Genomic DNA, 11,399 nt, shown 5'->3' with positions numbered 1-11,399 from the left:
CCCACTGTAGGCACTGTAGGCTAATTAAAATGATGTTATTAAATTAATGTTAGGCCTAAGGTAGTCTAAAATAAATAAATAATGATTAGCTTATATGTTATGCCTTGTTGTTGGTAATTGCTTGCTGTTAATTGGCAACCACAGAAGGCGTTGATAACCATGACGAAAAATTGCTGACATCAGCATAAACCGATTATAAATTCTTGAGCGCAAGACCGATTTCCTCAGATACTGATCTGGCAAGTAGACAAATTGAGGTTCCGCGCCACGAATTTAAAGACAATGGATCTTGCACATGTTTTAACTTATGGATTGATGATTACTTTATCTTTCCGACTCAACGCAAAACCTTTGACAACAACACCACATAAGGTTGGTTTCCCGTTATAGCCTATCACATGTAAAAGGGAGTGAGTATCACTTTGTTACATTGTTACATTGATTTGGAAGTGTAATTGTTTTCTGTTGTTTGCGCTATTTTAGGAGGTAACTGAATCAAGACCCATATTTCATTTTTGTGCTAATTTAAATAGGTTATTTTATTGGGTTTCATTACTGGTTTGGACTGGTTTTTAACAGTGGCATTGGCCACAATTTGAGTCATTGCAAATGAAAGTTTAACAATGTGTCAATCTATTTACAATTTGCAATTAACATATTTCACATTTCAGCTCTTAAGAACTCAGATGGCAAGAAATCATTCAGAAGGTGAACCAGACCAACTGGAGGGTGAGAGGCTACATCTTGCACAAATTCTTCAGATGGAACCTCAAAACCACACTCAGAAAGCACTGTCCCCCAAGTTAAAAGATCCAACTGGTGGTCGGAAGAAACAAAAAGGTCCCAAAAGAAGTTTTACATCTGCACATGCCTGCTTTGGACACAAATTGGACAGGATCAGTGTTAACAGTATGGGCTGTTAAAATATACCTGCAGAGTATAACTGTCATGCTTATCTATGGTTGCAGTTATTTGTTTGGTTGTTTTTGTCCTTCTTCTTTCAGTCAAAGAAAGACTTCACAGTTATTCACTGATCTCAAACCTATTTTATATAGGCTTATTTAACCTTTTGCGGTTGGCTATGCATTGTACTCTGTCAATATGTAATTTATATAGTGGCAAAAACAATGAAGGACCTTTGAGGTTCTTTGGATTGTCCTCATGGGAGAACCTGCAGAGGTCCTAGAACCCTCACTTAAAAAATAAAAAAACCTTTGGTGACAATAAAGAATTTGTGCTAACGTTTAAGTATTCAGTGTTTGAAACACTTGAAAGTGTTGGTATTAATGAGGAAAGCCAAAGAACCCTTGTAGTTCTCTCATCTCTATAGAACATATAGGACAGGCTAAAGAACCTTCATGGCACTGTTTTACTTTCACTTGTGTGAGTGTAAGAGAGAGAGAGAGAGAAAGTGTCCACCTAAATCAATTGAATAAAATCACACAAACAACAAGTTCATTTCTGTTTATAAACAATTGTATGATTAGGTGCCTGTTCTGTATTTGTATTTGCAGAATGTACGCATTTAAGGCGGCTCTTTTCATCTTCCATGTAGCTGTCCTATCTCTTCTAGCCATGGCTACCAGGGTAATCAGTTGGGTTATAATTATTTATATTGTTATTGTGATTATTGGGTTGTTTCTAGTTATGTTTTTGTGGTTATATGCACAAATATGGTGTTCGTGTAGTTGGATAAATAGCTACATAGGCTAATGTCAAACGATGGGAGGAACCTGGATAACTAAGTTACCCTAAATGTTATGTTGTTACATTAAGGCCAAGAAAATGCAGTAAGTTAATATTAGCTAGCATAGCAAGCAAGAGACTTGGTTAACGTAAACCTATGTGTAATACGGAGTCACAAGTGTACTTCAAGGTAGCGTTTCTCACCTGCCTATTGCTCACAGCTCAGTTTTCACTGGGATTATAGTCTGGAAACTCTGTTCGCAAAATGGATCACTGGCCCATTCTGAGTGGCCTCCAGTAAGTGCCCAGTGGAGGTGGCGAAGTGAGATGACATTCAAGTGAAGCGTTTGATTGAAATGTAGTTACAACAATGGCGGCAGTGCTACAGATAGATGAAGTAATAATAATAATAATAATTTATTTTTATGTAGTGCTTTTCTAAATACTCAAAGACGCTTTACATGTGCGAAGACAAACAAAACAATACAACAGCACAAATCTAAAAGACAGAGGATCAAACAAAACAAACAAACAGAACATTTTAGTAAAAAGCTGTGCGAAATGAGTCATGTAGTGGAGGGTAGGGAGCAGGGGTTAGCAGGTGAAGGCGAGTTTGAAGAGATGAGTTTTGAGGGTTTATTTGAATGATGCTATGGTGGGAGCCTGACTGATGTGGATGGGGAGGGCATTCCAGAGAGAGGGTGCAGCAACAGAGAAGGCCCTGTCACCACAGGTCCGGCGCTTAGTCCTGATGGTCTTCAGAGTGTTTGCGCCAGCGGACCTGAAGTGATATAAACAGTTGTAGCAATGCTAGGAAACATCAAAGAATTGAAGCCAGAGCAAGAAGAATGTTAATGTATTCAAGGGCAAAGGCATTGTTTATTTACCCAATGGAGTTAATCTATCAGCTTGCACCATTAGTGGCAAAGTATAGAAGTATAGCAATCCCATAGTGGTCAATGCCAGTTGGTTAAAGGCTGGTCCAGTGGTTTCAAAGTTAACCCGAAGTCCACGCCCAATAGGATGCAATAACTGGAAACTATCCTGAATGGAGGGTGGCTAGACCCTATCTATTCACAAAATTAATTTGGGTCTGGTTATACCAGGCTACCTTTCCACTGCTTATTAAAGGTGCACTGTTGAGGATTTAGGGGGATCTATTAGCCGAAATGGAATATTGGATAATTGCAAAATTATATAATTGCATATTGCATAATCATATTTTCATTAGTATATAATGAGCTGTAACAATGAATGTGTTTTCACATCTACATAGTGAGCAGGTTCTCTTCCACTGAGTCCACCATGTTGCAGCGCCATGTTTCTACAGTAGCCCAGAACGGACAAACCAGATAACACTGGCTGTAGAGAGGGCCTTTCACGTTTTTATGGCATCTGACCATAGGCTCTCATGCATGCTTTGAAAGGTAAAAATAAAACAAAAGTTTAGAGACCAGGAAATATACTTGATAATTATATGTCATCACACAGAGAGTAGTAGAGATGTAGTTGTTGTAGCTTACCATGAGTTCTCATGCAATTTGTTTGCGCTCAAAGACAGAAATAAAGACCACTCTCTAGCTGCAGAGAACACTTGTTAGTAGGCTAAGAAGAAGCGAAGATATAGTATCCATACCCAGAACATTTAAGCAAACTACTGTAAATCAACTATTTTGACTTGAATGAGTCTTCCCCTTCAAGTCATGCTAACTGCCATATGCCCCGCAGTACAGGCCGTGGAGGTGATGTAGCAACAATTTACCTTGACAACCTATTTCCCAAAGACGTGAATTTAAATAATCCTTAATCTGATACGCCCATACTGGAAAAGCACCCAACCAGTCACTTTTGTGACACTATCCACACCCCTTGCCTGGATTTCTATCCAAGTCTTCTGACTTCCTATCCACCCTGGTTAATAACTCTGAAAAAATTGTGAGAGTCGGAGATTTTAACATTCACATGGACAATGAAAACAATAGTCTCTAGCGGCCAAGCGTTCATAGCGATGTCGCTTTTTGGTCCTTCGATGTTGGCTTTTCTTATCACTGTGAAGCAGAATTCACCAAGCGTTGGATTGTTCACCCACTAATAGGGAACGTGAGCTGGGTTTAGACCGTCGTGAGACAGGTTAGTTTTACCCTACTGATGATGTGTTGTTGCAATGGTAATCCTGCTCAGTACGAGAGAAACCTCAGGTACAGACATTTGGTTCATGCACTTGGGTGAGGAGCCGCTGGTGCGAGGCTACCATCTGATGGATTATGACTGAATGCCTCTAAGTCAAAATCCCTCCCAGACGTAGCGATAGCCATGCGCCTAAGTTCTTCAGTTGGTCTGAAGTAGCGCGGGGCCCCTCTCCTGACACTTCACCGTATGTTCGTCAAGAACCTGGGGCTAAATCACTCCTAAACTACCTGATTCGACTTCTGATTAGATGACCTCGCATTCCAATCACTGATAGACTCTATTGGGCTTTCCAAACATGTAAACACACCCAATCATGACTGCAACCACACTATTGATGTTGTATTAACAAATGGTTTAGAAATGGACCATCTAATAGGACAGTCTAAATACTTATTACTTTCAATATGTAATTAGAACTCTGCACACCATCGGAGTCAATCCTCTTCTAAAGCCATTGTTTAACGGACAAGAGACAGAGTTCATGCCAAAACTACCAGCCGCACTCGCCTCAGTTCTTACTCCAAGCAAAGGAGGTGGCACTAGCACATCCGCACCTCATGGTGACCCTTGGTACAGTGACCAGTCCCGTGCACTTTAACAAACTACTCAAAAACTAGAAAGAAAATTATACCAAACTTGAGGTATTTTGCTTGGCCTGGAAGGATAGCCTTGTAAATTATTAAAAAGCTCTTTGTAGCCTATTATTCTTCACTCATTGAAAAAAAAAAATGAAAACAACCCAAGGTTTCTCTTCAACACCATTTCTAGACTTACATACAACAGTGATTAAACCATCTCTCAAAACATCTAACCTTGATCCTGATAACCTGGCTAGTTACAGGCCTATATCCAACCTCCCTCTCCTGTCAAAATACTTGAAAAAGTAATAGCAAAGTAATTCATTTTCTGTTTTACATAGAAACAACATCCAAGAATACCTCCAATCTGGCTTTAGAGCCCATCAAAGCACTGAATCATGTCCACAATGAGTCATCCAGTCATACAAAAGTAAGTTATGGAGTTCCCCAAGGCTCAGTGCTTGGGCCTCTGATCTTCTCTTTGTACATGTAACCCTTAAACCTGATCCATGAAACCTGATAGAACTGCTAACTACCTACTAGTTTGTGGTCAAAAACTTAACAGAAAATTCAGTCTATGCATGTAATCTGCTCTCAAGTAGAAACCAAACCATTAGGAGCATCGGTTCCTAAATTAGCTAAGTGACTTTCTTTGTAATCTGTTATTTCTCACTGTTAACAGGGGGATAACAACAGACACATTTTAGAGATATAATGGGTCTAAAGTCTATACGAAAAAGACATATTCATGCATTGAATTGAACATAATTGAATGCAGAGTCTCTCAAGCAGTTATTTAACTACCACAGGTATATTTTGACGATTTTGCCATTCATTATCTTGTAGGGATATTTTTTCAAAACTGGAACTTGAGAAAATGCTAGTCTTTCAAATACAAAATGATGACGGTTACTCCCACACTCAGCATTGTGTTTCATCAAATTTGGCGCTTCTCTCCATCGTCGTGAAATTGGATGACGTAACGTTAAGTTACGCAGAACAACGCTGGAACTCTGAAAAGCTTGTCATCTCTCTGCTGAAGCTAGCAACTCGTCAAACAACTCGTCAAAGTAAGAAATCATGACATGTTTTGATTTTTCTTAGACAGCCACACATTGTATTTCCATCCGTCACTAAAAGTAATTTGATGTGGTTGTGGAGCCTCACATATATACATATATATAGCTTCATATATTACTTCAGGCAGCGTAGCTAGCAGTCGCTAATGAAGCTGTGGTTTTCTCTGACGAGATTTTGTGCCAGTCAGCTGGCTGTTCGAAAGCCATGTCTTGTGTAAGTTTAGTTATACATTTGATATCGTATTGATGGACAAGCCAAGCTAACGTTAACGCTTTCGCTAAAGTTACGTGCTACGTAGTTTGTGTAAACAAACAAAACCGATGTAACATTGACATTAAGAACTAGGTTACGTGTAATAACTACAATATTACTATGAAGGGTAACAGCCATTTGTAACTACTATAATGTAACTCTGAGCTGAAACAGGCACACGTCCAAGTATTCGCAGTAATTCAAGTACGTCGTTTTAGAAAGATTGTGTCAGTCAGCTAACCATATAGTTGCACTAGCTTGCTAGCGTATCTGTTTAAGACGCCTGACTAGCGGTGTTAAGTATAATTTCATCATTTATCATACAGCTACTGCAACTGATCATGCATAATATCGCTATGATACAGGAGTGTGTGTTCTGGCATTCATGAAAGTTTTTTTTTAAATCTGGGATTCGTTCTTTACTTAGAACAGAATTTAAGAACGCTAAATAGCAGTTGTAAATCGGCCAGATTGTTCTTGAAGTAACACTATGCAACAATTTGACACTTTTTGAGATATGGTTTTATAGGCAACTAGTTTTGGTACCATCCTCAAATTCATTTTGATAGCTTATGGTCATGTGAAGGACAGATAAACACCTGTGTCCCCACTAGCCATCCAGGATATGCCCTATGTAGTTCTATGTAACGGGCTTGTACACCCTGCGAAAATGGATGAAAAGCTTTCACACGCATGACATTGCCAGCTTAACTGCCAAAAGACATCAGTTAGTGTGTTGGCAAGCTTCTATCAGTGTCAGCTGGGCTGTTGGTGGTGTTTGCAAGGTTTTTGCATGCCGTTTAGGTAGTTAGCTTACTTGTTTTGGAACAGAACTCCGTATTGCTGCTTTAAGGGCTGAATTTGTGAGAAATCGTTGGTGATTGCGTTCACATCAATTCTACAGACATCTGTAATCTGTAATAATTAAATAATTATTATAATAATAAATACGAGAATATTTGTATCATTAACAATTACGCTTCACATTTATAGTCATGATTCCGAGACCGAGGCATCTTGATGTCCGAAAACAAATAAAAGCATTACACGAACACTGCAAATGGCAGTGAATTAATAAATAAGCAGTAAACTCAATCGCGTGGATATAGCCATAGTGGAATAGAATGGAAACATCTACATTCTGCAACAGTACCTCCACCGGTGGAGTTAGGTCTGCGTTTACTGGTCCTGTATTCGCTTTCTGCTTTGACATGATTTTGATCAGTCTAAAGTTGCTTTCGGGTTGCCTGCGGATTCTGTGGATTCTGCACATGTCTCTATAGTTGCATGCCCTTATAAGAAGCTGGCGGGGCGTTAATGTATGCAAATTCAACTGTACGAGAATGCGCGTTCAATTTAAGAATCAGTGCACAGCTAAGAACACTTTGGCGGTATAAGAACACATTTTCAGGCGTTCATGAATCCGGCAGGGATGGTCTCACGAAGTTCGTAAAAAGATATTTTTGAAGACGCTTAAGAAAATATTCGAGAATGAGGTCCATTCATTAAAAGTACTTCCTGAGAATAATCATCATCATCATCATTATTTATTCAGGGAGAATTGACTGAGCACAGGGCTCTTTTGCAGCAATGCCCTGATTGAGGGTGCATAATACAGAAGTTATTTAGAAGTTATTTATATAATGGAATATATTAGCCCATCTGAAGCCAAGCAAGAATGACAGCTGTTAGTGGTAATGATTTCTTCAAAGGAAAAGTTATGTTTAAAGTGGAATTGCATAGCTGGCACTTAGAAAAGGCAGCATAATTAACTGATGTATTTTGGCAATACATTGGACACAATTTGCAATATTTGTAACAGTGAGTCAGTAGTTTTGCGCATAAATTTAGGTCTATGTTTCTGGAGCCTTTGTCATTTCACTCTTGCTTTCAATCACTGCCCTGACAGACGCACTTGTGTTCGGTGTCTCTCTATATATGTTAGAATTCACAACTTGCCTACTCACCCTCCTCAAAACAGTCTAGTAACCACGCCCATTCTACAACATAGAACAGCAGTCATACCATTTGCTAATTTTACCACCTTTATTATGATACATCTATCGATAAATGTATGCCAAATAATTTTGCTGTCGCAGACTAGGCCTACTTTCAGAATAACCCCAAATAAACACGTAACCCGTAGCACTATTCTTTCACCTTGTTTCTGAAGCAGGCCAATTTGACATACATGTAGTGTGGCTATACCTGTAAACCTCTAGTGGGACATTTTTTTGTAGGGTGATAATACCCTGTTTACATGGTCCCTGGTAGTCTAGTGGTTAGGATTCGGCGCTCTCACCGCCGCGGCCCGGGTTCGATTCCCGGTCAGGGAATGGATTTTTTCAGTATTTATTAAAACTATTTGGCATACACTTTTGACACAGAATTGAATAACAACGAGAAACTATACATAATACAACATAATTCATATCAAAATATTACATAGTAGTCAATACAGTAAATCAGTAGCTTGTCAATATAGTAAAATAAATAATAATAATGACGATAACTACCAAATACCAAAAACTATGATTTTTTTTACTGGACAGCTTTTGCATTCCGTTGCAACTTTTTTGCATTTCCTTGCAATGCTTTTGCATTACTAGCAATACATTTGTGTTCTAGAGGTAAGGCAAAAGTATTGACAGGGAATGCAAAAGTATTGTGACTGTGAGTAATGTAAATGCTGTTTAGAAATTTGAGTTTTTAGATGCTTCCTGATTGTGGCCTACCAAGGCTCTCACTGGAACCACCGGCACTAATTTCTTGCAAGGCAAGGACAACCGACGCTCAACGGAAGAATGAAGTGGTCAAGAGGGTGAATAAAGCAGAATTATATCATTTGAATATTCTGGTGTCATTTAATATAGAAAAGAGTAAGATATTTGAATTTAATTAGTGCATTTACAGGGAGCCAGTGTAACAGGTGTACAGGCAGCAATATTTCGGTGAGATGTGGTGATTTTAATGTTAACATCATTTTTTGATAAAATATAGCCTACAACTCCTAGAAGGAGCCTCACCTAACAGGAGTGATCAGGAGAAAAACATGAATTAATAACATTAATAAAAAAAATCATAATATTGGTTTATTTCTTAAAGAAACTTAATCTGATGACAAGCCAATGGTTTGTGCGTCAACGTTATGACAGTAACTTTATAGAGGTGGTTGTTATTTGTGTATAATGACAGCATATGCTAGCCCGGCTAGCTCAGTCGGTAGAGCATGAGACTCTTAATCTCAGGGTCGTGGGTTCGAGCCCCACGTTGGGCGAGACATTTTCGAATCTTATGCAATAACAATATCAATCACCACTCAATCATTTCACAAAGGGCTGGGCTAGATACAAAGCTTTAATTTACTCCGAAAATCGACCCGTTGGAAACTGGAGGGTGGTTCTTTTAACTTTAACTCTTTTATCTTTTTAACCCAGAAGCAGTTAAAATGACTCAACTAAACTCAAAATAACTCAACCCAGCATTTTTTGAGTGTATAGCCTATAATGCTATAAGCTACTACTTTTGATTCCATACAACAATGGAACTATGTAGGGCTGTGTTTGTTGTTTGGATAGTGTGTTTATGCGGTGATACACATAACTAATTCGCATAACTTTACATCTGCAACAGTCAAAATGCTCCTCTATTTTCCCTATTTGTTAGATTAATAGTCTGAAAATATGTAAAAGTTACAGTCAAGAGATTTGCCATTTCCAAGATGCAATCTATTATGTTCCAATAGTGTCCACAAGAGAGCATTAGTGTGCCACCTTGTTGCTGTCACCGGGGAATACAATATAACAATTATGAATTTAAAGTAGCAAAGGGGTTTTGCTCTAAAACAAGCGAGCCAAATATTTAAAAGGCAGGCAAACACCAACAACAGCACGATTGGTATGTCTTCTGATAAAAGTTTGCTTGCATGGTCACTATTGTCTTTGATGATTTGGCAATGTAGTGCTGTGAAAGCTTTTTATTTTCGCGGGGTGGTCTGATTCAAAACACAGAACTACATAGTGCGTGCATTTAGCATTTAGCTTGGGTGACTGATGTGTTTATCTGTCCTTCTGTCCTGACCATACCATCACAATGAATTTGAAGATACCAAAACTATTTCATTATAAAAAGTGGTATATTTATATAGACTCTATTTATATAGACTCATATGATATAGATATTAAAACGTCGCAATGAGTGATTAAGTTCTTCTTGCTGTTGTAGCCTACTCAACTGAAGATATTTTCTGAAGCATGGAACCACAAAAATAAAAATAAAACTTCCGCCCGAACAGGGACTTGAACCCTGGACCCTCAGATTAAAAGTCTGATGCTCTACCGACTGAGCTATCCGGGCTCTGACAGAGGACTAAAATGACGGACTTTTATTTTGTCATTTCCTATATGTCTCATGGGAAATTTGTTTTTTAACCTTTTTTTACACGCAAAGGCGTTCTAAAGATATGCATTTGCAGTGCTTATGATTAGCCTATTGTTTTGGTTTTTGGTGCTTTCAGGTATATTGAAGAGGGACTTGAGAATTATCGTAAGCCTACATGCACGTTCTCATCCAGTATATTTATGTAACTATTAACGTTATACCGAAAGGGATGTGATGGTTTGCTTTTCCATCTGATGCGGTAAACTTGGACATGCAAACAAGATGACCTTTGTCCACGTTTTCTAATTCAAGGGTTGTAGTTTACAGCAGTCATAGTATTGGAGGTAATCTGTTTTCAGTGGTTCAGTTAATGTGCGGATACACAACGTTAGCCTACTGCCAAGCGCGTCTGTAGTTCATAAAAAATATGTAATGAGCATTTTGACCATTTTAATAATCCTAACTGGAAACGCTTGAAATCCGCATAAAAATTTGATTCGAATTAGGGGGGTGGAATAACTCGCTATTCGCATAGGGTAGGCTATAATGCTACTATGGTTGATGGAAACGATTCGCATTTGTTGCAGTTTTATTAGGTGTTGCCTTTAAAGTTGCCCTGACACATTTACGTTTTGATCACACAACTGTTCACAACTACTCTTTTGATTAGGGGAGTGTCCCCCTGTCCTCCTCTTTTAATTCGCAAAACACCCGATGGAAACTCCCACCGATTCACTTTTTTGTATCGAATTTCCATGAATGCTCATAAAAGAAGGGACTGAGTTGAATTGAAAATCAGCGACGGTCATCGGCGACGTTGTGGCAGGTTGTTTTATAATAGTGCGATCGTCGTGAAAAGATTTCGAAGGCCCCAGCGAGATTTGAACTCGCGACCCCTGGTTTACAAGACCAGTGCTCTAACCCCTGAGCTATGGAGCCGTGCTTATCGCTAGGTGGGTATGTTGTATTCTTCTCTGTTCTATTCTTCTCGTGCCTAGAATTTCTAGCTGTTTTTTATGTCTTCTGCTGGAAGCACTTGCACAAGTCTCTGAAACCGGACTAAGAGGTAAAACTGCTTATTCAAATAATTGGTGTGCAGTGATGCCTGACCTTCTGTCATCAATTTGCAAAGGTTGACTGATAAACAATTAGCTTGCTTGTCTTAGATCAGCCTAAAAACTTCATAATGTCTGTTTAAGTATTATTTTCTAAATGCTGTAGATGTATGCTAAA

General features: G+C 38.7%; 4 non-coding genes across 4 annotated transcripts; 2 read left to right on the top strand and 2 right to left on the bottom strand.

The window, feature by feature from the left end:
- The first annotated feature begins 8,050 nt into the window (after positions 1–8,050).
- Positions 8,051–8,122, top strand: trnae-cuc. The gene has a single exon. It is a non-coding gene; the product is annotated as a tRNA-Glu (tRNA).
- An 868-nt stretch (positions 8,123–8,990) lies between these two features.
- trnak-cuu lies at positions 8,991–9,063 on the top strand. Its single transcript has one exon. It is a non-coding gene; the product is annotated as a tRNA-Lys (tRNA).
- A 1,006-nt stretch (positions 9,064–10,069) lies between these two features.
- On the bottom strand, positions 10,070–10,142 carry trnak-uuu. The gene has a single exon. It is a non-coding gene; the product is annotated as a tRNA-Lys (tRNA).
- Positions 10,143–11,032: 890 nt separating this feature from the next.
- Positions 11,033–11,105, bottom strand: trnat-ugu. Its single transcript has one exon. It is a non-coding gene; the product is annotated as a tRNA-Thr (tRNA).
- Positions 11,106–11,399: the final 294 nt, after the last annotated feature.

This window comes from Clupea harengus, unplaced genomic scaffold (assembly GCF_900700415.2).
Source record: "Clupea harengus unplaced genomic scaffold, Ch_v2.0.2, whole genome shotgun sequence".
NCBI classification, from domain to species: Eukaryota; Metazoa; Chordata; class Actinopteri; order Clupeiformes; family Clupeidae; genus Clupea; species Clupea harengus.
This window is presented reverse-complemented; position numbering and strand designations above follow the sequence as displayed.